This window comes from Coturnix japonica, chromosome 4 (genome assembly GCF_054131305.1).
Source record: "Coturnix japonica strain WE chromosome 4, WE-NBRP24, whole genome shotgun sequence".
Taxonomy (NCBI): Eukaryota; Metazoa; Chordata; class Aves; order Galliformes; family Phasianidae; genus Coturnix; species Coturnix japonica.
Window position 1 is genome coordinate 58590640 of NC_140666.1, and position 12284 is coordinate 58602923.

The following is a 12284-nucleotide window of genomic DNA, read 5'->3' on the forward strand; positions in this document are numbered from 1 at the left end:
AATGCTCACAATGTCTTGAATACTGTAGTGTTTAAGTCTCTGTAGTGTGAGTAATACACAGAATCAAACAGTAGATGAGTATGAGTCACATTAAACTTTAAGTGAAAGCTGGGAATTTCTTCTCTAAAACTATTGCTTCACAGTGCTACAAATCACATCATTTCAACAACCACTGTACTGGATCCCAGGAACTATCAGGCATGGCCTACTAGTAATATTAAACAGGTAATAAAAACCACAATTGTCACTTAAAGGACATTTCTTTATTTGACTGAGATTTTCTGAAGAGTGGAAAAGGATATTTACAAGAAAATGTCTGTTTTGCCATATGCCTTGAAACTACCTGGAGATTTTACACATTTGCACTAGTATGATATTCTATCTAACAGGGAAGAAACTCTGATGGGTTTTTATTTTTCCACTACAAAACCTTTGTACTGTAGATGCACTGTTCAAAGTTGTAGTGTATTTCTGAGTAGTACCAGTGCCTGCAATTGTGATGTACAATGACTCAGTGCTCACAGATTTTGTTCAGCAAAAACAGAGGTACTGGCAGTGCATCAGGCTTCTCGCAGCATTTGGAAGGTTGTTCTCTTCAGACTGATAGTTTCACTCACACTGTTGTCCAAGTATTATAATCTGTTGATTTGTACCAAATTTCTCACAGCATTTGAAGAGCAGTCAAGGTGTAATCTAAAATTGCCAGCACTCTTAGTGTTCAGAACTGCGGCTGAAGGTGAAATTCATGTGGGAGAAGCTGAAATGACTTTGGTCATGCATTTTTCGTTAAAGACTAACGGGGATAGTACAGAGAAATATTTATGATATTTGGTTTATAGAGAAAGTATGCAGGATGTTGAAGGGCTGAAGGATCACAGTCTACTTTTTGAGTAGTGAGATTCTCTGGGATGATTTCTGTGAGTCCTAATAGATTTTCAGTAAAAGTGGCACAGATATGACAGATATGCAATAGTCAATCTAAGTGAAAAGACAAAGGTTCCTGAAGAGATTCACAGTGAATTAGGCTGTTCTGCATTTCTATGATCCTTTTAACAAGGAGTTTGATGTTATGGTTGAGTCATTTTTAAGATTCCATATGGAATTAATCAACTTACACCTGCCAGAAACCTTTACACAAACAATTTTCCTGAAGCAAATACTTGTGCTTTCTTTGGAAGTTAATAAAATAAGAATGGCAGAAAAATACTTTAAAAGGCTATGCTCAATTGTTTACCTCATGAAAGCTCAAAATAAAATCATCAAAAGTTTACACACAAGATTAGTACCAAAAAAAACCAAACAAAACCAAAACCCAAATCCAACCCAGTATAAAAAGCCATCTTCCATTCCTTCTTTGCTGCAGCTCTAAACTAATACTGCAGGGATGATTATAGAAACTGACTGGGTGCATTTCAGTATCACAGACTTAAGCATATCATGCTTATATAGAAGGCATCCTGTTATAGAATGCTTTTCATTCTGGAAAATATAAAATAATCTTCAGTTTATATAACATATGGAATTATGTATTAAAACAGAGTAGAGCATAGCAAATGAATCAGATTCAGTTTAAGTCAGATTTAAAGAGGATCTACATTTATATCAAACAGTGTAAAAGCACTGTGTGTTAACTTCAACCTTTTCAAGTTAAAAGATGAAATCATGTACCTAAATAGTAACCCAATATTAACACAGAATGGCATTTTATGTTTTACACATCTATTTATTCTCCCCATGCGAATTAACTTTTTATATAGGCTGCTCCACATGTAGAGCCTCCTATTTATCATTTTTTGCTATTTATTACTTCTTATTTATGGAAACTACAACAGATACAAAAACAAACAAACAAACTAACAAAAACACAACAAAAACACTGTTTGATAGAGCTAATTCTAAGCAACAAAATTCTACTTTTTAACATGATCATCATTAGTTATGCATTTTTGTCAGTGGCGATCAAAAGCCTGCTGATGGTGACCCATTGTCACAGCCACCACTGCTGAAATACATAATCAACTTCCTCACGGTGTTCATATCCACTCTTTGGTCTCCATAAATGTTTAGAAAGTGTCAATGAATGCTAATGGGCACAAGTTTTTTTTTCCACATGGAGGAATTCAATGAGACACTTTTGCTTTATACACACGTCCATGTCAGACATCATTCTGTCAGGGTGCCCCTCTACTGCCATCTGTCACATGACAACAAAATGTAATGGAATACGGGTGGGAAATATCAGTCTCTACTGTCATACCATCAACATCCACCTCTGATGTCATGGGGCAACATCACACAACAGGAGGCACTACATTTGGAGCAGCTCTTACATTTAAATCCTTTACACCTTTAGTTAGAATTCAAACTTTTCCAATGTGCAAAGGGGGAAGTCTTCATTCATTCATGTTAGCAGGAAGGATGCATGCACACTGAAAACCAGTCTTCGTGTCAGAACTGTAAAGTCAAGATGAAAAGTACCACTCCAGGACAAAAAAGAAAACATACTAATTTACAAATAGACTGGATGTTATGGTTCACAGATACTTTTACCTTGATTTTTAAAAGTGTGACTAAGATACACAAATCTTGTCATTTCTTCTAGCAAGACAGATTTCTATTTGTTAATACAAGTATTTATATTCTCAACCTATAATAAAACCTATGTTGTATTTCCCAGAATTCTTATAGTAATACATTTTGGAGAATTTTCATATACTATATATGAATAAAAGATGTGAAGGCAAATTAATGTCATATCTCAACAAAACAATGAAAAACAAAACTATAAAGTGAACAGCAGGAACTCCATTGTAAATGGATAAGGATAAATCACTTTGCAAAAGAAGTGTAAATTGCTATGATACCATGTTGAACATTTCCTGAAGGAAAGAACAGAATAAAGAAAACCCAGAACTCTCAAAATACCAAATTAATTTTCCTGACACTTCCATTAATATCTTTCACTTCCTTTAACCCTTCCACTTCCATAATTGTTAGCTTCTGATGCATATCCCTTTCAGTGGCAGTACAGCAGAAAGGAGCTGATGCCTGCCGTGACTGGTGATGAATAGGATGTATTTTTAAAAAATCTCTTAGCATGACAAAGACAAAAGTATCGAACTATGTATTCATGAATTCTTTTTCCAGATCCAAATCACACCCTATAGTGCTTCAGTTTTAGCCTTAGCATTATCACTGGCTTTTCATATTTCTTCCTCTTGATGCAACACATACACAAAGAGTGTTTTAGAATTAGCAAGGTCAGCTAATGCAAAACGGACTTTTTGTATGTGACTATTTTACCCATCCTGTTGGAAGACAAGTTGTTGGGCAAAGATCAGAAGTCAAAAAAAAAAACAAACTAAAAAAAAAACAGAATGAAAAATTTAGTACCTGTTTATTTACAGAAGCCCTAATTCTGACTTAATTTCACCATCTTTTAATGCATCTAGGTTTATAGCAATTCTAATCCATTCATCAAATACAAAATCCTCCCAGACCCAACTATTCATACCATCTATGGTGAAAGATTCTGGGTAAGCTGATATAAACTATCTGTCTCAGATCTGTTTTGGTAGCATCAGGTACTACATGTTCAACTCTTTCATGTTGGTATAAACACCCCGTTCCATAAAAAGGATTCTGATGCAGATGTCAGGGAATCAGACCTAGAAATTTATAAAATCAAACGCTAAATCAAATGGTCGTTTGCTGTTGGAAACAGACTATCATATAACATCTATTACTGTTTTCTTTATCTTCTCGGCCTATTAGCCTACTCACATATTCTTTCTTTTGTCTGATTCTTAATAAAAAGTTATAAAATAGCTAATGTCAAAGATCAGGCTAAAAAAAATGCTTCACTTAATGGTGGCTGTTATTAAGATACAGGCAACACAATACATTAAATACATTAATATTTTAACTGAATAATGTGTAATAGGTTATTTTTGTATTCACTGCCTGAGATCTTATTCATAAACCCCTCACAGCAAAAGTGATTCCAATTATATGGGACTCAGCTCTATTCTGAGATATTTATGATACTCGTAACTACAGTGACAATAGTGTTCTTTACATTCTAATAAACAGAATTAATTTTAAATCTTCTGTGGCCACTGAATACATAGAACTATCAAAAATAATGTGATTAGCCCCAAACATTTTGTACAGCAATGCAATTAAAACAGCTTATATTCATATAAATAATTCTTTGTCAGTTTTCTTTTTATCAGCTGGATGCTGTTTCCCTAATGCACACACAAAATGGAAATAGTCCATGAATTAAAGCTTAATTATCTGTAATGGTAAAAATTGAGAAAGCTTTGTGAATGCAGCAGCATTACATTTTGTCTTAATCTCTGTCATTTTTCTTTCCCAAAAATATACACTTATTCTTTGCCAACTAATTAATTTTATATATATTAGCAGTCAAAACCCAGAATATATACCAATAAAACAGTGATTTTATGAACACACAATTCTGGACCTCAGTACAGTTGTCTGGGCAAGATTGAAAGATATGAACAGTAGTTAGGTGATCTGAGGGAATGTTCTTCTACACAACTTTGCAAACAACTACATTTCAATTATTTTTTCAAAGAACATATTCATTTAAATCCAGATTTTGGCTTAAATAGATTATTTCCTCTGTAAAACTACCCCCCAAAAAAACCTCATTCTATTCTTTTCTACTTCAGAAATGTAGAAAGAAAATTTAAACCCTTAATTCATAAATGCCTTCTTTGAATCAGTAGAAGAAGCTGGATGTTCATGGTCTCTCTAAACTAAAACTAAAAACATACTGAGTTTTTCAACTTGGACAAAACTTCAGGGTTCCGGCATTATTTTTTTTTTCTTCTTCTTCTTCTTCTTCTTTTTTTTTTTTTTTTTTTTTTTTTTTTTCCTTTCTTCCTTTCACTTTCTTTTACAAGGCTGATAGATCTTTGCAATTTGACACTTCTATATGATTCTTCATAGAATCATAGAATTACTCAGGTTGAAAAAGACCTCAAAGATCATCAAGTCCAACCACAATATACAACACCAGTGGCTCTGCCTCTGAGTGAGCTCACATAACAGATAATTATAATTTTTTTCTTCTCTACAAATGTACAAGAGACTTCATTTTCAGGAATGTGCAACACTTTAATTGGAATTTAAATGAAGCCTCAGCTGTGAAGAGTTAAGTACACCTCTGACAAATAACAATCCTTATGGAGAACCTGAACATAAAGTGGCCCACTTAAAAACTTGCCACTAATTAGAAGAAATTTTATATTGGAAGTGTGGAAAAGAAGGCTGAATATGAGCTGAAATAATTATTTTGTGTTGTTTCTATATTAGCTTAAAATATATTGGAAAATACATTGGAAACAATTGCACTGCTGTTGACCAGGTGCACTCATTCCATTGGAAGTGTTTAACATGGAAATCTGACTATCATGGCAATTTTATTTATTTGCTGTAAGAAATACAGTGAGAAAAGAAAAATTAGAGAAGATTACTAGTTCTTCATAAACATTTGAAGATATGTCCCACCTGAGCTATCAATCATTGGAGCAATAGTCTTGTGAAGTGGCATATTGCTAATGAAATGCTAATAGTTTGCTGCTTTGCCCTGTGGGTATCCATGCACCAAGAAGAATATATCGATCTGAGAATGTAATAATGCAATTGGCTATACAGATTTCCTCTGAAAATCATTTCTGGGAAGTCCAGCAATTAGAAGCAATTCCTCTGCAATTCTAATAATTACTTAGGGGTCCTTTTACCCCTAGGACATTTGCAAACATTTCTTAGTCCTAATTGTAAGAGGAGCAGTTCTAATTACTATAGTGAAAATGTTCTCAGCATATCTTTGTTCCCCTAATTGAATTAACTGAATTACTAGCATTGTAGATATACAAAAGGATGGAAAGCAAAAGTTCCCAGTCTTATCTTCAGATTTAGCAAGAGGAGAGTACTGATGCACCCTCTTATTTTTAAACAGTTACCTTACATTCTCCAAGTACCTTAAATATTTTCCTACATATATCACTTTGACCTTTGCAATGCCATCATCTGTTACCTGCCACATACTTCTTTCCTAGTGAGACATTCAGATTCAGTACACCCCACATATAGCACTTCTAGGACTGGTTTGAATCATTTATTCAGAGACTGCATTCTCTGAAAACACACCACCATGTAACCAATTACTTAGGATTACTCACCTAAAATGGCCAGGCCATGTCTCATTGCTGATGCTGGACTTGTGTCATTTCTCAGGGAAGGACACTAATCAGGCTGGAGATGATTATACAAATAAAGACAGAAAATCATGATGTTCTCTTTTAATGACAAGGAACATGAATTTAAATCCTGAGGACAAGTACTAGCATCACAGAAATGAAGATTCCAGTTTCCTCATCAGCGTAGATAATACAGAACCATCTTTCCTACCAGTGTTTTAGTTTTCCTTTCCTGTTCAGATTTTGTGAAGATAGAGTTAACGTGATTATAACTGGCTCTCCAAATGTAAGAACGTCATGGTCACTGGAGCTGGAAACCACACCCATTAAAAAGAGTCTATACTACAAACATTATCTGAAATAACTGAAAATGAATGTCACAAATATGAGATTTCTTTGGGGGACATATAATTTTCATAAAACTAGTATTAAATGTGTAAGAATACATTTTCTACCCAAGACTGTACAAGTATGTCCAACTTCTGTACAGGTAGTGAGAGAAGATCCAAAGACAGTCCTCTGCCTTAAGGTAATATCTTCTCAGAATTCCATCTATCTGCATGTCTTTCTCAGACACCCAATATTACTAAGCTGCGACAAGGTTGGCATGCTTAATGCAACAGTATTGTTATTCAAATGATTCCTCTTTTGTTCCATGCAAGCACACACAAACTAGATCTCCTGCAGCACTGTGCTATCAAATTGGAAGGTTACATGGTTCAGAAGCCTTGGACTGCATCTTTGTCAGCTTGTATCTGTCACCAATTTCCATTCTGCATATCAATCATTCAATTTTAACCTCCCAGCTAAGATATGAAAACAGGTTTCAAGAATGAATTTCAGTTCTCTGATTTTTTCCCTGACGTCCTTTAGCTTCAGCTTCTGAGTAATCACAAGGTATTTAACTCTTCAGACCAATTCCAAAAGCAATATAAAATTTTATGTAGCTATACTCTCTTGAACCAGAGACACAGAAGATGTCATTCTGATCTAATCCGAAGTGCTCAATACCAGCTGCCTATACTGACTACATCTGACCCTGCGGTTCCTCTTTACAGTACATCATTCTTCCTGTGTGCTAGGTGGAAAAGTAACTTAGTAAGGAAATGTGCTTTCTAAATATAGTTATAAATAAGCTTTAGATCAAAGAAGAAACTCACTTTTTAAAAGACATTAATATAAACTATTAATGAGCTTAGAGGAGGAGAGCTCACAAAAGCAAGATTAAGAACGAGTTCTTTTGACTCTTTATATCCATATGCAGATGACTGAAATACAAGATAATATTTTTGCTGAATTGCCTCTCTAAAACAGAAAATTGAAAACTCAGACACTATCACTGTCACACTGAAATGCAAAGGATATTCAGCTGAGAAGAGATTTCCCTAAGCATACCTTAAAGATGTTCTTTGGATCTTTTCATCCTTTCAACTTTGCATGCTTTCCAAAATGTTGTATCAATGGTGATAAGAAATACGTTGTTTTGGTGTTTGTTTTTTTTTTTTCTTTTAATTTTATTCATTTGTTGTTATGTTTGTTTTTAAACACAGAGACTTCAGACTTCAATTTTCTAATCTCAGTATATTTTACAATCTTTGTTATCATGTCGATTGGTTACTATTAGGCTACACTTCCTTAGAAGAGTATGTCTGACTTGTAATATGAATTTGATATAGAAATATGCCAGGGAAAATAGGGATAATTAAAACACTGTGGTTGTCAGGTTTAGACATGTCTTCTCAAATAACATCACACCCATCTTAGCAATATTTCTGGACCAGATTTAGAGAGGAAGTTCAGTGTGTACATAACTTGAAGCACTTCAGCACTGATATTTAAGCAAATGGAAATATTTCTGCCATTAAAACTGAGCAAATACTGAAGTATCTTTCTACTCGCAATTAAAGCTGAGCAAATACTGAAATGTCATTCTAAAACAAGGCAAGAAATATTCATCCTTATGACATAATTTATTTTATATATATAAATACAGATAGCACAATTTCTATCTTGGTAGAAAAGGAAAAACTCCTTTTCATTATCATTTCCATATAAAAACCCAAGCTGTCTAGCCTTCTTCCATTTTCTGTATAAATAAGAGGCTGTGTGGATGCATCAGTACAGGGAGTTACCTAACATTCATTTAACAAACAGGAATGGCTGTTCAAGAGCAGAAATGCACAAGAGCTGATTTTCTGTACACAACAGGATAGAAGTCAACAGTACTGAAAAAGCCAAAATGAGTAGAACGTTCTGAAAAGTAGCTGATGAAACGCTTCCTCTTTAATAACATCAGTGAGTACATTCACAAGATTTTTAAACCTACTTTCCTCATTCTTGAACAACCTTAATTTCATTACAGGAAGAAAAGCTGTTTTTATACAAGCAACAACTGCAAATTTGGTTGAGATGCTTCCACATAAGTAAAATATTTGGTTGAGATGTTTCCACATTAGTAAACTTTTTCTCCTTCAACCTCCTTGGGAACACTGACTTTATTAGCCTAGTAAAAGCTGGGTCTTCCACCATCCATCTCTTTGCAAGTGAATCATTGTCTGGTGTTTGTACAAGACACAGAAAAGGCATGAGCAAAGAAATAAGCATAAAGAAAATGCTGGTATTGGTCATTAGATGATGGGTCTCAAATACACCAGGGAACATCAGAAGTATTGCACTCAAAGAAAGATTTGGGCTGCAAACAGGCTCAGCTTTTTTGTAAAGGCATAATGCTGTAGTTGTCCTTACTTTATACTTCATTTCATTATAGTTGAAGTATTTATTTGCATGGAAAGGTGACTCTTGCCTTCTTTGTACTTTTGAATGGTACTAAAACTACTGCAGTATGATATTTAGTGGCAAAGTAGTTGGACTGTGCACATTAAAACAAATAAATAAACAAAAAAAAACAACCACTGCACTGCACTACTCAAGATTAAATTCTAAGGTCTATCGAATCTCATGGCTAACAGCAGTGACTTCTATTATTATGCATTTATGTAGATCCATAAATGTACCCTGTGCTCCAAGAGACTTGCAGATATTCTTGCCCCCCAATAAGTTACCATGCTATAAGAGTGATCACCATCAGATATAGGACATATTCCCACATGCTACAAATGTTGCAGCTTTTCTTCATGAATTTGCTAAGAAATGCTGGACTTGAATTACTTTTGGAATAAAGATACAAAATTAGATTGCCCACTGGACTCTACTGGCATTCCAATAACTTGGAATAACTGGCACTGAGCACAGAAAGCAGTACAAGATTTTTTTTGTTCTTACATTCAGAAGAGAATTAGTACTTGCCTTACTAAACAGTAGCCAAGTTATTTACTGTATTCTCTCACAAGAAATCTTTTCTCCACACTTTTTCACCTACATTTTCTGATTCTTCTACAGTTTTGAAATCCTTTTGTGGCAATGATAGCTGTTTCCTAATAGCTTTGAGAAATACACTTTCCAAATAGAAATGCCTTGCTTGGAAATCCAAGGGCAGTTAGCTACAAAATGGCCAAGGCTTCAAGGGCAGAAGCCTCAGGCAGAATGCTCCTAGTCTGGAAAGTTTTCCCTGCCTGGCTGTTGGTCCAGGGCTGTTAATCATGCTAGCTTTCTCCACATCCCTCAGGTACAACCTGAGCTCCAGCATCCTACAGCAGGACTGATTTATTGGGCTTTCTAAACTCTGCAGGCCTGTGGATCTTTTTGGCTCCGTTTTGGATTATTAGATTACAAGGGATTATGAATGGTTTGGTAAATGAATGTGTTCTATGTATGTTTAGAATATTTATGGGTTTGGGAATGCATGGAAATATGGTTTCGCATAGCACAACCAAGCCTAACAATACATTTTTATTTGTGGGAAATGCACTTAAAACAACATCCTTCAGATTCATTGTTTCCATATGGAGTCTTCTTTCTATGCTAAACACTCTGAGGACTCTCCACCTCATCCTTGCAGAGGGCATTTTAAACTGAAATAAACAGAATGCTTATTCATTCAGGTTATTCAGCATCACCAATATCCTGAGAGAAGAGTCAAGAAGTTCCTTTGTTCAGCAATCAGAAGAGATACAAATTAACCTTTATCCTGCCATATGGTGATATGCTAATAATACAATCTTACTACATTCATAATTATAACTAGGAAAGTACACATAGTACACATGACAGCACAGAGTGTCTGGACCTGAAATGAAATGCTAGCATCAAGGAAATGCATTTTTGGAAACCTCTCCCTCCCTAGATCGCCTTTTCTTCCTCTATTCTATCAGATCAGCGTATCTTAGCATAAGTAGTGGCATTTACAGCAGCATGAAGCTGGCATGCCAGAATGGAGATAAAGTTCTTCACTCTTTTCTAGTAAGGTGAAAAGGTTAAATGCACCTTTCAAGATATAATTAGTACAGCCATTTAGTGCCAAATTTTCACTTGCAGAAGAGAATATTTTATAGGGCTTTGGCTGCAGGCCAGTCAGAGGTTTCAGATTAGCGGAGGCACTTCACATTAATTATTCTTTAACAAACTTGCATTATCCTTTAAAGTGAGTAGTTACATAGAATGCTTCGCTAGCTGTAATTTACTCTAAAAATGACCCCTTATAAGAGGAGAAGCCAAGTCACTTTCCTCATTTCTCATTTAAAAATCATATGAGGAAGGTGCCTTAATTGTAAGCCTGGGAACAACCACAGCCAGTGCTTTGTCACTTACCCATGTCTTAGACATGCTGCCTCAGGAAAGGTTAATTTTCCTGACAGCTCTATACTCACTGCCAACCACAGCAGGAATTTCCACCTTAGATTTCATCTTCTGTAGGTACTGGTCCAAGTGTGCCAGATGCATCAGAATCCTTGGTCAGAGGCAAAATCTCACTATAAAATTTTCTAGTTGGCCAAGTAATAGCAAGTTACGGAAGAATTTGGAAGCACATGAGAACAAAAACAGCCCACAAACTAACTTAATTAAACTGTTAAGCTTCTGTTCACATGACTGGGTGCAACTGCAGAATAATGCTATCGGCTTTCTTTTTTCTCTTCTCCCTATTTTTCTTTTTATAAACAGTGCCATGGGGTTGTTTCTTATTTTATTTAGAGATGCACTGATGTGAAGCAAGTGCTCAGTCTGATCAAAAATTGCTTCTAGTTACCCAGAGCTTATAGTAGTATACACTTCATTGGTTATTTTCTTCCCCTGACTGATAATTCCCTAATGATAAGTCATAGAGTAGCTGTGCCCACATCTTTGTTTTTTCTCTTCATAATTCTGCCTATCTTATGACATTGTTATATAATTAAAAATAAAAATAAAAATGAAAAAGAGAGAACACAAAACAAATATAACCCAAACAGTCAGAAACAAACGCACACACAGAAATTTGACATCTGAAAGAAAAAATTAAAAAATCCAATCAAAAGCTAAACCCACAGATTGTTCTGTTGTGTTTTGTTTTGCTTTGTTTTTAAGAAAACATTTAAAGGAATTAATTCCTCAAATGAATTCCCAGCAATTTCTTGAAAATGTTCTTATTCATAAAATCATAGAATATCCTGAGTTGGAAGGGAACCACAAGGAAAATAAATCCAAATTCAGCTCCAAATAGGACCAACACAAAATTCAAACCCTACATTTGAAAGCACTGTCCAAACTCTTCTAGAATTCTGGCTACTCAGGGCTGTGCCCTCTGCTCTGGGCAGCCTAATTCATGCCCTCCATCCTCCGGTAAAGAACCTTTTCATAATTCCCCCTTGACACAGCTCCATGCCATTCCCTGGTGCTCAGTCGCTATCAGCAGAGAGCAGAGTTCAGCACTTCCTCTCCACTCCCCCTCTCACAGGAAGCAAAAAAACCTTCTCCTAGTAAGGTTTCAGAAATACATTTCCCCTCGCAAAAAGACCAAACTTGTAAACGTAACTTTTTGGAATCTTGAAGACACAGCAGGAAATGATATTTAATGTTACTTGCCCTTGGGCCATCTATCACTGAAGTCATGGATATAAGGTATTTATAAAGTTACACTTATAATACCCAAGACATTGCAAGAAGGAATCCAGATCC